This window comes from Muscardinus avellanarius (genome assembly GCF_963383645.1).
Source record: "Muscardinus avellanarius genome assembly, chromosome: 16".
Lineage (NCBI taxonomy): Eukaryota > Metazoa > Chordata > Mammalia > Rodentia > Gliridae > Muscardinus > Muscardinus avellanarius.
The window spans coordinates 39,244,356-39,262,875 of NC_137802.1; the positions used below are offsets into that span (position 1 = coordinate 39,244,356).

Consider the following 18,520-nt stretch of genomic DNA (forward strand, 5'->3'; position numbering starts at 1 on the left):
AGCAGCAACACAAACACATTTACAAAATAATCAGTGAGGGGGAAAGCCCCATGCTCACGTGAAGAAAGACAACAATAAATTTCACTCACCAGCTTAGGTTGCTCGAGGCGGCAGAGGAACAAGTTGTTGGTAATTGTCCAGTGCTTTCATTCAGCAAATCACATTGGCTTTGCTTTCTCCTGTGGCTCAGCCTCTGCGCAAAGCAAGCGAACCTCCTTCCTATTCTGTGTGGAGAAGAAAATGCGAACAGGATCACTAACAGGCGAGAGCCGAAGTCTACAATCACCAAGTCACTGTTAATGCGAAATAAAAGAGCAAAGGATGCCTGGGGTGAGAGGGAGAGAAGGGAACGGCTCGGCTCAGAGTCTAGGTGTATTCTCGGGACTGCAGCCCCCGGAAGGCTCGAAACCTCAAGCTTGCGTGCATGCAGTGAGAAGATGCCATGACTTCAGTGTGTGCTTTAGCCTATTGTATCTGTGATGATCATCCGGAACGGCATGTGAGAGCAACAAGCTCCAGGGCAAAAAAATACCGAATTAGAACCGACTGTCACTCAAGGGTAAGCAAAGGGCCAGCAAGTCAGCCAGCTAGCTGTGCGCCGCATCACTGCGGGGGACGCGTTATCAGCTGGCACCCAAGAGACTAGCCAGCAACTGGTGACTCTTACTCTTCTGAGGCCAGGCAGCCCCTCATTCCCAGAGCCGTCTGGCATCAGCAGCACACAGGTGGCAGCCACATCTCAGCCCAGGGCACCAGTGCCGTCCTCCTTGCTTCCAGTAGGGGTGAGGGGCACCTGGAGAAAGCTCCAACTCCAGGTCAACCTGGGTTCAGATTTTTGTCAACATGGGTCTCAGAAAACAGTCAGTGGGCACTCTGGACGCCCAGAGGCTCCGTCCGTCTCAGGTGGAAGATGCCAGTGTGTTTCTTCCGTGCCAGCCACATATGGGTGCACCTGGCTCCTTGTCACAGCGTTATGCTTTACGTGATAAGTGCAACACATGGAATGGATTTCCTAGAAAGCCACATATGTAGGAAATGCTAATGTTTCTCTCTCTGAAATAAGGTGTCAAACGATATCTTATTTGCTAGTGGCTGATTATACTAGGGAAACGTTGCTGATTGAGAGCCATATAAAACACACACACACACACCCTAGCAACAGAATTAAGGATATTTCTAAAGCTCTATTCAGATACTTTCCCTGCCAGATGAATGCTTAGCTGCCGCGAAGGCTTCAGAAAGAATTTTGGACCCTTCTACGAGACACTGAGTCTGGTGTGTTATGTATACCTGGAGCCAAGTCAGCTCCTACATTTTCAATGTGATTTTGTGGCAAATTGGGAGAAAGTCTCTTGGTCATAAGCAAGAAGGCGGAGTGTTAATCTTCGGTCTGGTAATGATGACTTAGAATCCTGGGAATGGCATCTTGTAATCTAAAAAAAACTCCCCAATTTTTTAGAGCCCCCCCAACCTGGCAGCTCAATTGCTCCAGCAGAGAGCAGATCTAGAGCTGGGGTCTTGGGCGAGGCACAGTGACTCAGAAAACCCAGGGTCCAAAGAAGATCCCAGTTTAGCTTTTCACAAGTGTCTCACCTTTTCCATTCCTATTAGAAGGGCAAAAATCTCTCTGCAACCTCCATTCTTTCTTTCTCTTCTTAAAATTATTTGTCCTTGTAGCTTTGCTGTGGATAATCTAATTTGGGACTCTTCATGTCCTTGAGGTTCAAAAAGCTATTGATTGCATCAAGGATTAAGGGAGGGTGAGGGTGTCCCTTCCCTTTGCAGCTTTAGCCTAAATGATTCCCAGGTTAAAAGGTTTACCCTGATGTTTAGGAAAACTTAGGCTGGAATGTTGACTTCCTTAAATTCTTTTGGCTGAGGTGGACCAGGTAACTGAGTAACTCAACTAAGCTCAGGGGCTGCGGCTGGTGTCATGAGTTTAGTCTGCTCTGCAAAGCTAGGGCGGTGATGCCTCTCATTTGACTGGTACAGGTTGAGCATGCCTAATCTGAAAATCTGAAATCCAAAATGCTCCAACCTCCCCCCCAATTTTTCTTTCTATTCTGTTTTCTTTTGTTACTGGGGATTAAACTCAGGGATGTTCGACTTCTGAGCTATATCTCCATCCCAATGTTTTATTTTTTTATTTATTTTGCAGTACTGGGGATGGATGTCTACCTCCAAGCTATACCCCCAGCCCTGGTTTTTATTCTTTTAATTTTGAAACAGGGTCTCACTGAGTTGCGAAGGGCTTCACTAAGTAGCTGAGGCTGTCTGCGAACTGCGATCCTCCAGTCTCAGCCTCCCTAATGCTGGGATTACAAGTGTGCACCACCATTCCAATTCCAGTGTTTCATTTTGAAACAGCATCTCACAAAGTTGCTGAGGATTTTGCTAAGTTTTAGAGGCTGGCCTCCAACCTGAGATTCTTCTGTTGCTGCCTCTGATGTACTGGGATTACAGGTGTGCACCACCCTGCCAGGCCAAAATCCAAAGCCTTTTAAGGGTCAACATGACACCGCAAGTGGAAAATTGCACAGTACAAAACTTTATTTTCTGTATAAAATTAATAAAAGTATTGTAAAAAATTATCTTCAGGCTATGAAGGTGTCTATGAAACACAAAGTTTGTGTTTAGATTTGAGTCCCATCCCAAGATACCATGTAAGTAAATGTGCCAAACTCCCGAATCTAAAATGCTTCTGGTTCTATGCCTAAAAGATACACAATCTATATTCACCTGCCTCAAAATGCCAGGTCCACTGCAAAGGGGATTCACTCTGTCCAATCCTTCACTAACCCATTTTTCAACAGACATTTGTTATGTGTCTGGTAGGTTAGATATATCAGTACTATGTAAAGCCTATAGCTGAAGTACAAAACCCTTGACCTGCTTTAGAGATGTTTCCTATTCTGAAACCGCTTACTTCTCCAGCCTAAGTTCTTACCACTTTTCTATTTGTGCCCCATGATGTATCCGTTTTGAATATGTTTCAGTTCCTTGGACATGGAGATTCTGTCTTAATGCCAGACCATCATATAAGACGTTGTTCTGCCTGGATGTGCAGTCCCCATTGTCTGGCTAACTCTTGTGCAGCCATGGCATCTGGGCTGAAACGTCACCTCCTAGGAATCTCTCCCTAACTTGTAGGCTTTTAAGTTTCCCCGCTCTGCTCTGAAAGTATGGCACTCGACACTCTCCTTTCATTACAACCATCCCGTTTTATTGCACTTACTTGTTTAATATATTGTAAGAGTTTAAGTGCAAAGTCCCTATTCACTACTATTTTCCAGCGTCTAGCAGAGTCCTCGGCACATACAAGATATTCAGTAAATATTCAGCACTTTTTGGAAGTGCTTAGAATGTATATATTGAATGAACAAATCAGCCACCTCAAAGAATGATGTGAGTCTCAGAATCAAAAGGAGACTTAAAGTTACTTTGCTGCATGCATTTTTCTTACCAAGTGTCCATTCACTGAAGGCTCGCCTCCAGTGAACAGTCCTCCTCGATGGCTCTCGGATCTCATGGCTCACACCCTTGCCCCGTCCCCTACTCCCTGGAATTTTTAGAGCATATTCCTGTTCTTTGTTCTCCGGCTATTTCCCGGAGTTTGTCTACATACTGGTATTCTCGATACCTCCTGGCATAAGCCTGCAATTATCTGATGCTTAATGCATTGAACGGTAAACATTTGAACAGACAGTTAAGTGATCAGAGTCTTGTTTGAGGAAGATTTACTCTCATTTAGGGGGAAGGATGAGTGAGATGAGCCCGGGCAAAAGAGGGCTTTCATAATGATGACAGTACAGACCTGGGACCTAGAAGCAGCCTTGCCCTTTCTTTCCCTCCCCCTCCCTCATCATCCCTCCTTCCTTGTTATAATACCCGTGTTTTCACTGGGAACACTGAGCATGTTTATTCCATACACAGTATTTCCCCTCCACCCAACTCCACCCCTACAGTTAATCTCACTCACATAGGTTGCCTGTGATCGGGCCTCGCTGATTAGATTAAAAGCTCCTTTGAAGAAAGGGACTGCATCTTAGTGAGTGTCTTCCTCCTGCAGCCCTTATGCTTACTGGCCTAGCACCTTGCAGGCAGTAAATACTCCATGAATGTTAAGAAAATAGCATTTATTTTATGCAAAGTATTGGATGAGGCAAGATGGTAGGGCAGAGGTGAGGTCTCTTTGCAAAGATAAAGAAAAGATAATTAATAAGAGATAGAAATGATTACATTACCAGGTAGAATTAAGTAAGTGCCATTTATAAAAAAAAAAAAACCCTAAGTAATCTGCTAAGCGAAAATACAAGGATTATTACTTCCTTCTGGAGTGCTTATAGAGAAGCGTCTCAGTCAAAGCTGCGTTTGAACTGGATGTGGAGGGATGAAGGCTCCTACAGGCTGAATGGAAGGGGAGGGACACCAGGCAGACAGTGGAGGACAGATCTCCTGACCCTTGGGTGAGGCCAGCTGTCCAGGGGACTGGACAGCGTGAATGGTCATGGGATGACCTAATGGAGCAAGTCTCAGAAATGTAGGTGGGCATTTGTGGGATAGCCTGTGTACTCTTTAAGTCCATTTTGTCTCATCATCCCACATGTGGAATATCTATAAAAAATCTCACGGTATATAATTATATAATATGCAACCTCATAATAAGTTCTAGATTATGATTCCCAACCCATTTTAATGTATCTTTATCAATTTCTTTGAGATACTTTCGGAGTTGAAAACTTGGGACTTAACAGGTAGAGGGAGCTGAGTCCTCGGGGCCATCACAGTGTGTGAAGAGGTCCCAGATGTGACCACGGACTGCCCCAAGCGACGTGCAGGGTCATTGGGAGGAGACATAGGTGCAGGCCTGAAGGGGCTTTCTCATTCAGTGTGAAGTTAGCCGTCCAGGGGGACTTGGAGCTGTTTGGCTCAGTGGAAAGAATTCAGGACTGGGGATAGCGAGTTTGAGGATGGGCCCTGAAACTGCTCTTCTCCAGCTATGTGAGCTTGGGCAAGTTGTTCTTTATCATTAGGCCTCAGTTTCCCTACTTGTAAGACAAAGGGGTTAGAACAGTTAAATTCAAAGGTTCCTTTTTGTATATTGTCCTCTGCTTTGTGACAAGCGACATTTAGTGATTTTGGAATACTTGTGAAATTACCCCAAGCCTACCACAATCAAAAAAGCCAATCATGTCTCCTCTTCCTTACAAAATCCTGCCCGTATTTTGAGAATGTCCATACATCACTGCAAACAAGTCTGCCCTGCAATTAGTTACATGTGGTTTGTAAAATGTAAATTTAAATGGATAATTTTTTGATGAATGGCCATTTTCTAACAACTTTCTATTTTTTCTTTTTTTTTAGGGATTGCCTTTGCATCAGGACCTCAAAATTAAATTATGAGAAGAAAGTAGCGGTCACTCACTGTGGTCAGCAGAGTCTGACTGGCCTACTTCCGTCCTCTAATCTCCTGACCTTCCTTAGGGTGCGGCTGCTCAGTAACAGCTCTGATATTTTTCTCAAAAATAAAATGTGCTATTTATTGAAAGCAGCTAAAAAGGGGACAAAAAAAGAGGAAAATAAAACTAACACCCCAGGGTGTATCTGAACATGCTTATTATGTGCAAAGTTGTTAGTAATGAGTGTGACACTCTTCTTCCTCCTCCCTCTCAATTTCTAAGCCCAAAAGGAAAAAAAAAAAAAAAGGGTTGGGAGGGTACTGGCTATTCAATCCCAAGCAGACCTTTTCAAAAGGTGCAGGCTGTTCATGGGCATGTTATTTCTTGATTATTTTGTTTTAGGCCCAGTTGACCTTTCATATTAAAAGCGACAGTCCCAAAAATATCCCGAGGAACCTTCTTTTGGAATTTTTCTCTAAGTCTTGGAAACCCAGACACACGGCAGTGGGAAAAGACTCCTCCAAGAGACGGCCCGTGTTCCTTCTCGTGTGAGTCGACGACAGAGTGTTTATCTGAACTAATCACGGGAGATTTTCCAGCGTTGCATTTTTTTTTTTTTTTTTTTTTTTTGGAGAAAAGGGATTCTCTTAAGGAGGTTACAAACGCTCCACTGAAAGCTTTCCAAGAACGGCTTCGGCTTCGGCCCTCCTCGCGGCCGCCCCTCGCCGGCTAGAGCACCGAAGTGATAATCAGAGTCCGCGCTGCTGAAAAGTCTTCTTGTTCTCCCTACCACCCTCCTTTCAGTCATCATTAGAGTCCTGGGCTATGAATCCCCTATTGTCTGTAGGAGCCCGGGATCTCCCCGCCATGCCGAGGGAGGAATGTGAGCCTCCTAGGTCTGGCTCTGGTCTCAACCTTATCCAGCAGGTCACAAAGCCCCATTTATACACAGTTCCAACGTTTTATCATAATTCTTTATCGACTCAACCCCATATATCCTCTGGGGCAGTCAGGAGACATTTGGTAATGAAGCCCATTTATCCTCATTTTCTCAATTGGCACACTTAAAGTTCCAATATTTATGTTCGCACTGTCCTAATTTTGGATGTCAAAGATAGTCTAGCAGACAAGGAGCATTGCCCGAAGGATCGCTGACCCGTGTGGAAGAGTTCACGGGTCCCATACACGATGCAGTGTGTTGGACTCCCCAACCATCGTGTCTCCAACGGCTGCTTTTAACAGCTCAGTGGAAATATAGTAATAAATGCTGCCAGGGATCAAACATCTTCTGTGTGCCCTGCAGCCATATCACTGGATTCTCACACCTTACAAAGTAGGATTATCCACTTTTCACCGATGCGGAAAGTAAGGTTCAAAGAGATTAATTACCTTCTTTATGTGCACTTAGAGGCTGAGCCGAGACTCGAACCCACATCTCTAACTGCAAAACTCATTGTATTCCTACTTCGCCCCTTGGGTGTTACTACATTTTGTGAGTTGTTTTAAATGAGTGCAACCAGCTTATTTTTCATCACAGATGTATTAACAATTATGAGCTTAGAGCTATTAAGAGCCTTAGGCTAACTGAGTAGTTTAGATGTTCTCTGATAAGCCTTAGCACAATGTTGGGTCAAGCAGGAGTCTGTAGCATATATTTCACCTATCAATAGGTGGCAGTATTCACCTAAATCTCTCCAAGAGGAGTCAGCACAGGTTATTCCTTACATCGTACCCAAGGCTATCTATGTTCTTTGATGCGGGGGGGATTTGATCATAAAGAAGAGTGTGCGCAATACAGGTGCTGCCGGCTGCATCTCAGCTATGTCTCTGCTTGGTGAGACTGGGACTGTAGTGACATTGTGGCAGAGGGCTCGTCCCTCACGGAGGCTGGCGCTACTCACTCGTGTTGGCCTTTCTTCAGGGGAGGCCTTTTGTGGGTGATGTAAAGCCATAGATGACTTTTGTGACGTAGGACTGTCAGGCAGTATTCTCCCATGATTTTAAAATGAAATGGTTAATGACCCAGGAGTTGTTAATTCAAAAATTAGAGGAAGTTTGCACAGATGAGGACAAGAGATCAAGTAGCAGGCTGCATGGTTTCAACTCCTCCCAAACCCTGTGACCGCATACACCTCCACATCAAGTCACAGAATGTCACCAGTGGGCATGAACACAAGCCCATGGAGCAACAGACAAGTCAAAGTGGTCATGTCGGTGAGTCAAGATGCTGAAAGATAAACAAGGTTGCTTAATTTTAGGCAGATAGACCCCTTCCCTCCTCCTCTATGTTTTTCTTCCTCCTCTGTCTCCATTTTTTTGTAAGAAAAAAGTATGTCAAAACTACCTATTGTTAAAAGTTTTAGCACAGAATCAGTCTCTATTTCCTAGCTGCTGAAAAGTTCTAGTAGAATATTTTTCCCCCCACAAAGTTAAGAAAACAGGAGCTGAGGTAGATAAAAGGATAAAAGAATCCGCTGAAGGATTCTCAGCCCTGTCTTTGAGCTGCCTTCTCCATTCCACTTGGGGTACTTGGAAGTGATTATTATCAATGATAACCAAGAGGCACTCAGGAAACAGATGAGTCCCGACTCTCAGAACTAACAAGTTGACTCAAGTCAGATTCTCAGGAGACCAGATTCTGTTAACAGAATTCAAATGGGCTGATAGGCTAAGGAAAGTGGCCTCATGACAGTAATTTACCTCTCTTTTATGTCCTCAAAGGGAATGAGTGACTTTCTTCTCTCTCACTGTGGTGCATGTAACTTTACCAGCCACTCTTACCCCACTACTTTTCTTAGGTAGTTTGGGCTCTATGTACTTTCCCTACTGCCTTGAAATCTACATGAGGGTAAGACTCAGCCCTCATTAACTTTGAATTTTCTTCTCAGCTCCTGGAGTGGGGCCCTGTGCATGGGAGATGATTTTCAATACACACCTTCTTAATTGAATGGACTTAAAGAGAACTCAGAGGAATGCATCTTATATTTTTATCCAGTGTAAAGAAAACTTGCAGCTTGGGTGTTGGATGCAACACATGGGTCACATTTCTTGTTTTACACAGGAAGCATTTGTGATTGTGGGCACAGCATGCCAAAGCCCGGGTCACCCCCAGAGCCAAGAATTAACTAATTTTACTTCTTGGCTTGGCTACTTTATTTTGTAGAATGCTCTGGTCGTACAAAGGCTAAATGGAGAGGAGGACACAAAAGCCGTTACCAGGGACATTGAGTGACCCACATAGAGTGTCTCATTCCAGTCAATAATATGTCCTGCCTTTGTGGTTTGCAGACCCAATCTGCACTAAGAAGCGGAACATGGCGATGCTCTTTCTTAATGGTGTCTATTGTTGTTTCTCATTATTAGGGAAAAGCTGAGCACGAGGGGAGACCTTCATCTTCAAAAGCTGACAAAATTACATTCAACCTATTAGGCCTATCAGGAGAGACTGCCATGCTGGGGAAGTGAATTCAGTAATTCAGCTGAGTATCATGGGTGTGATGGAGTCGTCAAGAGCAAACGAGCAGCTGTGGATTGTCTGATTACGTGTTGGCTGTGCTGACCACACAGGGACACACCAGGAAGAAAACTGTTATCACCTGGCACACCACATTCCCGGCCTCTTCCCCAGCCCTGGTGATCTACCTAACACCCTTTGGCCCACATGGAAAGCAACAACAACAAAGTAGGAAGAAGGAGATGGTCTCTGATTCCTGGCTCTGGCTGGAGTCCTTTCCTGCTGCTCCAATCTGTCATTTTCTTAAAAAAAAAAAAAATCATCAAGACAGGAGTTGAAGTTTGGACTCTGGCCTTCCAAACAAGTGTTTTACAAGAGGGTCTCCTCCACCTTTCCTAACCTCTACCCAAGCAGCAGTACAGCCAGTAAGCTGGAACTTCCTGGGTGGGATCCATACCTTCTCTAAGAGTTAAAAGTGAAGGCAGGCTGAGTTTTCCTCTCTGCAGAAGTGTCTAAGCAGGTAAATTTGTCTCAGATGTCTTGGTGTCTCTTGATAGACACCAGAGGCTTCTTTGTTTTGGGGGTACTGGGGATTGAAACCAGAGGTTTTCTATCTCTGAGCTACAACCTCAGCCCTATTTTTCGTTCTTTATTTTGAAACAGTGTCTCACTAAGTTGTAGAAGGCCTCACTAAGTAGCTGAGCCTGGCACAAACCTGTAATCTTCCTGTCTCAGCCTCCCAAGTACTGGGATTACAAGCACGTACCACCATGCCTGGCTCCAGAGTCTTCTTGAAGATCTCCTGACTTTTTTTTTTAAAAAGCACATTCAACTTTCTAGATTATTAATATAGGAGGTCAACCGAGATGATCTGAAGGCCACTTACAGTGCTTACATACCACGAAATCAGGATGCTAACAGAGCACTTGGCACCAACGACATTTTGCCACAAACACAACATGCTTTAGAAGTACTCTTCTTGGATTGTATTGATAAGCTCTGGTACTGTGGCATCAACATATGTGACCTCTCTTTCCCCAATGGACACTGAAATCTACTTTAAACATGTTTTTCAGAAATGTCTTCTTTGAAAAAAAAAAACACCCCAAACCTAATAGTTAATCATTCATTAGTAGAACTCTGTATTTACTAATCCGGTTTCTTATATAAACCCAACAAGATGCTTTATTGATGGGGTGGCTACTTTTCATGTGTTGACTCTATAGCACAGGAGGATTTGCTCTGTTGCTCATCCTGGTGGGTCTCCATGGGAATGGCGATTTGTGTGAGGAATCTCTGTAGTTTTTGGTGGTCTGTGAAATCATGGAGAAAACACTCCTCTTTCCATCTTTATTTATTTATTTTTTCCTTCTGAGGGCCAATCAAAATGAGTTTTTGTAAACTCTTTCAGGAATACTTCTGTTTGTCATTGAAGTCCAGGTTTATATTGAATTCTAGGCCCCTATGACAAAATTTCAGAAAGGGTTCCCTTACCCTCAGTGAGCTGCTAAATAAATCAATTTCTAAAGAGCCTTCCTTCTTTCTCAAGCTCTCTTCCCCAAGTACTGCATAGCCCAAGAGTTCCCCAGATGATGGCTGGCTTGTGGTCTAGTTTCTTGCCAAGGTGCTCACCCCTTCCTACTCCACAAGAAACATCTCATTCATTCAACAGATTAAAACAAAAAAAAAACTTTTTGGTTTATCTCCATAACTTCATGGTGTGACATCTCAGTATGGAAGATTTCATGCAATTCATCCTGGGTGAGAATCCAGAATACTCAGGAAAAGGAAAAGCAAGGAAGTTAGTTGAATTTGCACACTCAAACATAGTAATGAAGATCCAGTCTAGGTGTGATTGGAGCGGCAATTATAAAGACTGCCCACCCAACCAGTTGAACGTTGGACTGTAAATGCCTCTTGACCCATTAAATTACTCTGATGAAAGAAAAATCTTCTTCCTTGTTCCTCAAAAAATGCCAGATAAAGTTTGATGTACAAGTGTCAAGAGCATCTGGCCTAAAGCATGCAGCAGCAAAAAGGCACTTGAGTTGACGAAGAGAGAAAAACAGAGGGAAAAGAAAAAGAAAACTACAGATGTTGTCATTGTACTTGAAGGATGCATCAGGTTAAATTTGGGTCTCATCTCGGTTATTCCAGTCTTGCCTCACAGGAGTTGGCACGGCCCTTGGATTGCTGACCTAGATCTTCTGTCTTCAGGCTCCTGTCCCGCTTCCTTTCCTCCACCCTGTCTTGGACTCTGTACTCTCAGGAGGGTGGACACAGGGGAGTCTGAATGGGGTGCTCCGGGCACTTTGTAAAGTCCTTTAGCAGAGCTTTCTTGAATGCTGCATATGCCAAGTTCTCCATGGAACTCTTCTGCATTTTCAGTCCTAGCAGATGCATCTCACCAGAGAGCAAAGCGAATGGAATTAGAGGCTCAGTGGCTCATTCACTTCATTCGTTATTTGGAGGAAAAAAAAATCTAAGATCTTGCTCAGAGAGATTTAAAAGAACAGCAACAGGCGCCTTCCCTCTGTGCCGACACTCCAGCTGGGGAAGTCCCTCTTGATTTGAAAGAGAAGTCACAGGCTTGCACCTATTCAGAGGACCTTTGGTGCTCAAACTCAGTCTGCCAAATACGAGCAGAGCTGGTCAGGTATTCTTATTGATCCTTGAGCGCTTTAGTATCAAGAAAAAGTGGAGATTTTCTATGACTTTTGCAATTCCAAAATGCATTTACTTCTCAAAGCAAAAAAAAAAAAAAAAAAAAAAAAAAAAACCCAGAAAGAACCACACTATATATTTACATATTCACCATCTCCCTCAGAAACATTAGTGAGAAAATCAAGTAGTCGGGGTAATTTACATAATTTACATTTCATTAAGCAAATATTAACTTAGCGCACTGTGGCATACGTATAGGAGGAATTACAGTTATTTTAACTGATTGCATTAAAACTAAATAGTCTGGAGAGAGTGACATGAGCCCAGTGAATGGAATTTGTTTTGAACTTTACAGCACCGAGAAGTTGAAAGTGAGAAGAGATCCAAGACTGAAAGCATCGGCTATCTCATGAGGACCGGTTTCAAAGTCTGTTTAAAAAAAAAAAAATCATTGTTGGCTTTCAGTTAACTTAAACTCTTCCTTTTCTCTTTTGTCTAGATCTCTGCCTTTCTCTACTGCATTCTTATGGCCTTGAGGTTCAGGGTGTTGCAGAATGTTATGGAGGACGGCAGCCTACCTAAGCCAGGAAACCACTGGAGGAAAAAATTCTAGGTTACTGGAAATGAAGCATGAGCCATTCAAGAGATGTGAATAAAAGACTTGGGTTTGTTACTTATTTGCTGTTGAGTTTTGGCAAGTTACTTGACCTGAGTCTTAATTTTCTTAACCTGTAAGATGGAATTAATAATAGCCACCTTGTAAAAGGCTTGAATAAACAAATCACAAGAGAAGATAGACAGCTGGCCAAAAAACATATGAAAAGGTGCTTAACATGTTTTTTTTTTCAACAGAGATTTGCAAAATAAAACCACAATGAGATGGCAGCTGACACCCACTAGAATGGTTACAATCAGGTGTTGGTGAGGATGTAGGACACCTGGTGGTGATGGGGATGTCAACTGATATAACCTTGCAGAACTGTTTGGCAATTTCTTATAAAGTTAAATATAATGTACCTTATGACTCAGCACTTCTACTGAGTTTTACCCCAAAGAAAGGAGAATAAATAACTGCGAAAAGAATTGTCCAGGAATTCTATAGCAGCTTTATTAAAAAATAAACAGTTTGAAAATTGTCCAATGATCATCAATAAAATAATAGATTGACAAATTGTGGTAAATTCCTTCTATGGACTCTTGACAATTAGAAAGAATGGACTATAGATACAACAATGTGAATGGAAGAACTTCAAAAACATCAGACTGAATAAAAGAAGCCAGACATGATAAAATATTTACTGCATGGCTACATTTTCATGAGAGCCAACCAAGAACTAGCACAAGTGGTAAGTCCTGATACAAATCAAAGCAGCACTTGTCCAACGACTGAGATGGTGGAGTATTTAGACAGTAGCACAAGGGAACTTTCAGGCTGTTGAAATGTTCTTTATCTCAATTTAAGTGTTTGTTAGGTGGCTATGCAATTATTGGAATAAATCTTAACCCAACACAAAATCTATTTGTTTTATTGTATATAAATTATATTCTAGTTAATCTTAAAAATGCCATCCTTAGCAACCTAACAGATACTGGAAGATCAAATGAGATTTGACGCAAATGTAAAATGTGATGTAAATCTGAGTTGTTGCCATTTGATAGATAAGACAAAACATAAATTAGGCATCTGAGAACGGACAGAGATATGAAAATGTGCATCTGGAAGCCACACACAGTACCCCAGGATCCCAGGCTGTGGTCCAAAGACTGAGAGAACAGGATCGAGAGCCGTCTCATTCTGCCTTCAGGCTTGGGTTGCTACAAGACCACATGGCATCCTTGTGAGATGTAAGAACCCTTTCTCCCTCCTAATATGGCACATTGGCTGGAGAGCAGAGCCTGGCTAGCTTTCAGCTCCCCTCCACTCCCTGGGCCAGGCCTGTTGGTGCCAGAAACAATCTACACAGCTCTCTGTGAGTGCCCTCTTACAACGGCTGCACATACTGTTCCATCTGCTAAAACATTTGTCCCGCTTTCACAGGACTGGCACCCTCTCATCGCTCAGATGTTGGTGTAAATATCATTTCTTCAGAGAGGAAATAGCCTTATCTTCTCTCATCCACAGTAATCTCTCTCCTGGCTTCCTGCTATTTCCGTAAAAGGATGAACTGAATTGGTAATTATTCTGTCTTTACCTGGTCTTTGTCCATCTTTCCCTCCAGGAATGTGAGTTCCAAGAGAGCAAGGAATCCATCCATTAGGGTTTGAAATGTCCCCTGGAAGAGCTAGCCCATGTATTGACAAAAATGTTCAGAGGTGATATAATTGAATCATGAGGGTTCTAATTTCAAAAGTAGATAAGCCTATTGGTGGATTAATGAATTTATTGGGTAGTAAAGTAGGGAGATAGGGTATGGTTGGAGGAGGTAGGTCGCTGGAGGTGTGGCCTTAGGGATTATATATATTCCTCAGCCCTTGCCCTTGTTCTCTTTCTGCTCCCCGCCACGATGCTTTGAGTTCTATATGTGTGACCTGGCTTAACATGGACTGAAACCTTTGAAATCTCCAGAGCTGTGAGAAAATAAATCTTCCGTTCTTCAAGTGGTGGTTGTCAAGTGTTTTGGGTTTTAGCAGTGACAATGCTAACTGTAGAGCACATAGTAGGTGCTCTACGATGTATGACAGAAACAAAATCAGATGCTGGTTTGAGGAGGTATGAGGCTGGAAGTTAGTGACATTCCCTGTGGGGATAAGATAGTGAAGACCAGACAACTGGAGAGCAGCAGGGGACAGATGGTCTGGGAAGGACTGTGGGGGCCAGACATCTGGCAGCTAGAGTGGCTAGGATTAGGAGGGGGTCACTGAGAAAGTGGAAGCAAAGGACAGAAGCACCTGTGTTATAAATGAACTATGGCAGTGAGCATCCAGGCATGGTCAGGCCAGTGTTGGGTGGTGGAGCTATCCACACGGGCATAAGATGTTCCAGAACAGCTCTTTCCTTTTATTTATTTATTTATTTATTTATTTATTTATTTATTTATTTATTTATTTGCAGCACTGGGGATGGAACCCAGGGGTGTTCTACCTCCGAGCTATACCTTCAGCCTTTTTTTTAATTCTTTATTTTGAAACAGGGTTTCGCTGAGTCGCAGAGGGCCTCACTAAGTAGCTGAGGCTGTCTGCGAACTGCGATCCTCCTATCTCAGCCTCCCGAATGCTGGGATTACAAGCGTGCGCCACCACGCCCGGCCGGTTCTTTTCTTTTAGAACCAAAGTTTCAGGTGTACTGTAGACTTTAAAGGGAGATTGCAAAGAAGTCTAGGGTTCTAGGAACAGCGAGGAATTACGAAATAATCACACAAACGACACAAAATAATAGGATTGCTTGCAGAGCCCTTTATACCTGCAATATGTTGAACCCCAGAGTAGCCCTGCAAAGAGAAGTAGGAAGGGAAACACCTGGATTTTCAGAGGAGAAAAGTGAGTCCCAAGTTTCATGGCTAGAAGGGGGCAGAGGCACTACTTAAGAAAAAAATCTCCTTCTCATGAACAGTGAGCAAGTGCACTCATACCGCACAACGTTCAAGCACAGTGGCTTCCAGGACATGACTGCACACTGAAGAATACTGCTGGGTTAAAAGCAAAATCATCTTGCAATGCACAAAGCAGTTTATTAGCACAAAGTGCCAAATTAACCTCCTAGTAAGATATTCTCACATGAGCGGATGAGGGACAGGGCAGGACAGCTAGATTCATGGTCCATTTGATCCATTATTTTGTCTTGCAAAAAAAATGTACTATGGATCATGAGGTATGAAGGCTTGCTTATTCTGACTGATTTCCAATATGAAGATATCCTTCAAACAGCTTAGAAATCCCTTAATGAACTGTCATCACGAACCTATTAAAATTCTTTACTATATATTCAAGCAATTTATTGTATTGGGTGGCCATTATTTTTTTCTTCTCCATTTCCCATTAGGTCCCCATTCCTTCTGTGCTCTAAATAAAGGCAGTCTGGGTGAGTTTGACCCTCACTGTTTCCACCAGCGGCCAGTTAGAGCTTGTCATTCCCCACCCATGGTGACTGGTTCCCGTATGGACACATGTCTCAATCCAGACCCATGGGAATTAGCCTTAGGGCTTTGCTAGAGCTTATGAGTTATCTATGCAATTTGTGGGGTCAGTGTAAAAGGATAATGTGTGCTATTAAAGGTACTACAACATAAAGCCTCTTCCTTAAAACCTTTGACTCACTTATACAATATGATAGGGGTAATGATACATGAGTAATAATGACCAGCTTGCAAAAAATATAATATTTTGGTTTTTATATCATATAATAAATATAATTTATTGTATTTTTATATCAAAAAACTTTTATATCATACAATAAATATAATTTTGTATCATACAATAAATATAAACATTTTATCAATGTGATCCTGATTAACTGTAAATTTTTTTCTGGATTTTTCCTTGACAAACACAAGTAATTTTTGATAATCTATAATTTTAAAATAATTTTTCTGCTGATGTAATATTAATGGAATATTTAGTGTTTTATAGGCTATAATAACATTTGGATAAATTTTTGATAAATAACTAAAAATATAAGATTTAATACTGATGATTCTTGCAAAGAAATTTCCAAAATATTTAACTCTGTATAAATCTATTTTGTGTAAGTCTAAATTTAGGTTTAAATGTAAATATAGAGCCAGGCATGGTGACACACCCTTATAATCTCAACATTCGGGAGGCTGAGACAGGAGGATTGTGGTTCGAGGACAGCTTCAGCTACTTAGTGAGGCCCTTTGCAACTCAGTGAGACACTGTTTCAAAATAAAGAATGAAAAATAGGGCTGGAGGTGTAGCTTAGAGATAGAATGCCCCTGGGTTCTATCACTAGTACTGCAAAATAATAAATAAATAAATAAATAAATAAATAAATAAATGTAAATATATACAATGTCATTTCAGTATTTTCTCTGTCATTTTATATAGCTTATGAAGATCATATAAAACACTAAAAGTTGCCTTATGTTTTGTTGATATTTAAAAATGCCTGTTTCTGTATTCTATCATTGTATCTTTAATCACGAGAAAAAAAAATAAAAAAAAATTCTGGAGCCCCTGTGGAACAGCCAGGCGGGATATTTCGGTGCAGGGAGCATCTAAAGCTCCCAGTGGCTGAGCTCAGCACACGCTGCAGGGACTCAGAGTGGAACTCAAAACCAAGAAAAAATACGCCAGCCTCACAGCCGAGGGAGTAGCAGCGGCGCCATATTGCCACCGGCGGCAGCAGCAGCGAATTCACCGAGTCCAGTACAGCTACACCTGCGTACTCAAGAGCAGTGAGTCAAATTGCAGGCCACAGAGGAGAAATCCCAGTACTGTACTCCCTGGGACTTGACCCAGTGGGGGAGTAGTGGTGGCAGAGATATCACACCATAGGAGAACATGCAAACCGGCATCCCCCATAGCCTAAAGCAGCCTCTATCGACTCCCTGGGTCGGAGACTCTGCGATACAACCCAGTAAAGGAGTAGTGGGGTCAGAGATACTACAGACTCGAGATCCAGAGCACCTTAAGTGAAGTCATAGTGACCCAAGGGAAGAACCCAGAGAAGGCACAAACTTCCGAAATCATGGGAAAGAGGAATAACACTGGAGCAATGAATGCCCACAACCCCACAACATCAGAACCCGATAAAACTGAAAATAAGAGATTTCTAGAAGATCAAATCAGGAAAATAACTGTAGAAATAATAGAGGTGCTTCGAAAAGAATTCAGAGAGAGCGAAAAAGAGATAAAGGATGCAATTAATGAAGTAAAGGCCTCAATTCAAAGCACGAACAACCGATTAGACCACATGGAGAACAGAATCTTGCTCTTAGAAGATGATCATTCCAAAAATGAACGCATAGTTTCTAATCTAGGAAAAAATATCCGACAGCAGGAATCTGACATTGAAGAAATATGGGCCCATTTTAAGAGAGCTAACCTAAGAATAATTGGAATAGAGGAGGGAAAAGAAAGTGAAAAGAAAGGGATCAACAATCTCTTCAAGGAAGTAATAGCAGAAAATTTTCCAAACATAGAGCAAGAGGTCGATACACAGGTCCAGGAAACTTATAGAACTCCCTTTAGACAGGATCGGACAAGAGGATCCCCACGCCACATAATTGTCAAAATGACCAATGTGAAAGCCAAGCAGAGAATCTTAAAGGCAACAAAAACAAAGGACCAAGTGACATTCAGAGGCAAACCAATTAGAATCACTCCAGACTTCCCAAACCAAGTCATGAGAGCCAGAAGGGCTTGGAGTAACATATTCCAAACTCTGAAAGAAAACAACTTCCAGCCAAAAATTTCCTACCCAGCAAAACTTTCTATCAAATTAGATGGAGAAATAAGAAGCTTCCATGACAAACAGAAACTGAAGGAATTTATGTCTTCAAAACCAGCACTAGAGAAAATACTCAAAGAGATTAACTACAAAGAAGAAATAGGTAACACTCACCAGAACCAGAGAAACAAGACTTTCCATCCAACAGACAACTAAGATTGGTTATCTGTGGAGATTCATTATTTATGTTAGTCTTTTACCTATCTCTGAATTGTATTGTTTGCCTTTATTGTTGTTAATTTTTAGGATGTCTAGTTGAAATATTAATATACCTTCAGATATAGCATTTGGAAATATTTTATCCAATTCTATTAGTAACTTTTAACTCTGTTTACATGGTCTTTGAATATATAATTTTTTTTTATTTTTTAGGGAGTTTCTATTCTCTTCTGTTGCCTGTGCCATAGAAATAATATCCAAGAAATCACTACCAATTTCAATGTTGAGAGGTTTTATGACCCAGATTTTCTTCTAAAAGTTTATAGTCTTAAGATTTATATTTAGGTCTTTTATCTATTTTGAGTTAATATTTGTATATGGTGTTAGGTAAGGGTCCAATTTTATTCTTTTCCATTTAATTATTATTTTTCAACA

At 41.9% G+C, this 18,520-nt stretch overlaps 1 protein-coding gene across 1 annotated transcript in view; it reads right to left on the reverse strand.

Moving 5' to 3' along the window:
• ANKFN1 (ankyrin repeat and fibronectin type III domain containing 1) overlaps positions 1 to 18,520 on the reverse strand; it is a gene marked incomplete at its 3' end in the record, with an annotated part of 415,223 nt that overhangs the window by 162,854 nt on the left and 233,849 nt on the right. Inside the window, exon 3 of the mRNA XM_080712607.1 lies at positions 90 to 224. The remainder of the gene's footprint in view (positions 1 to 89; positions 225 to 18,520) is intronic.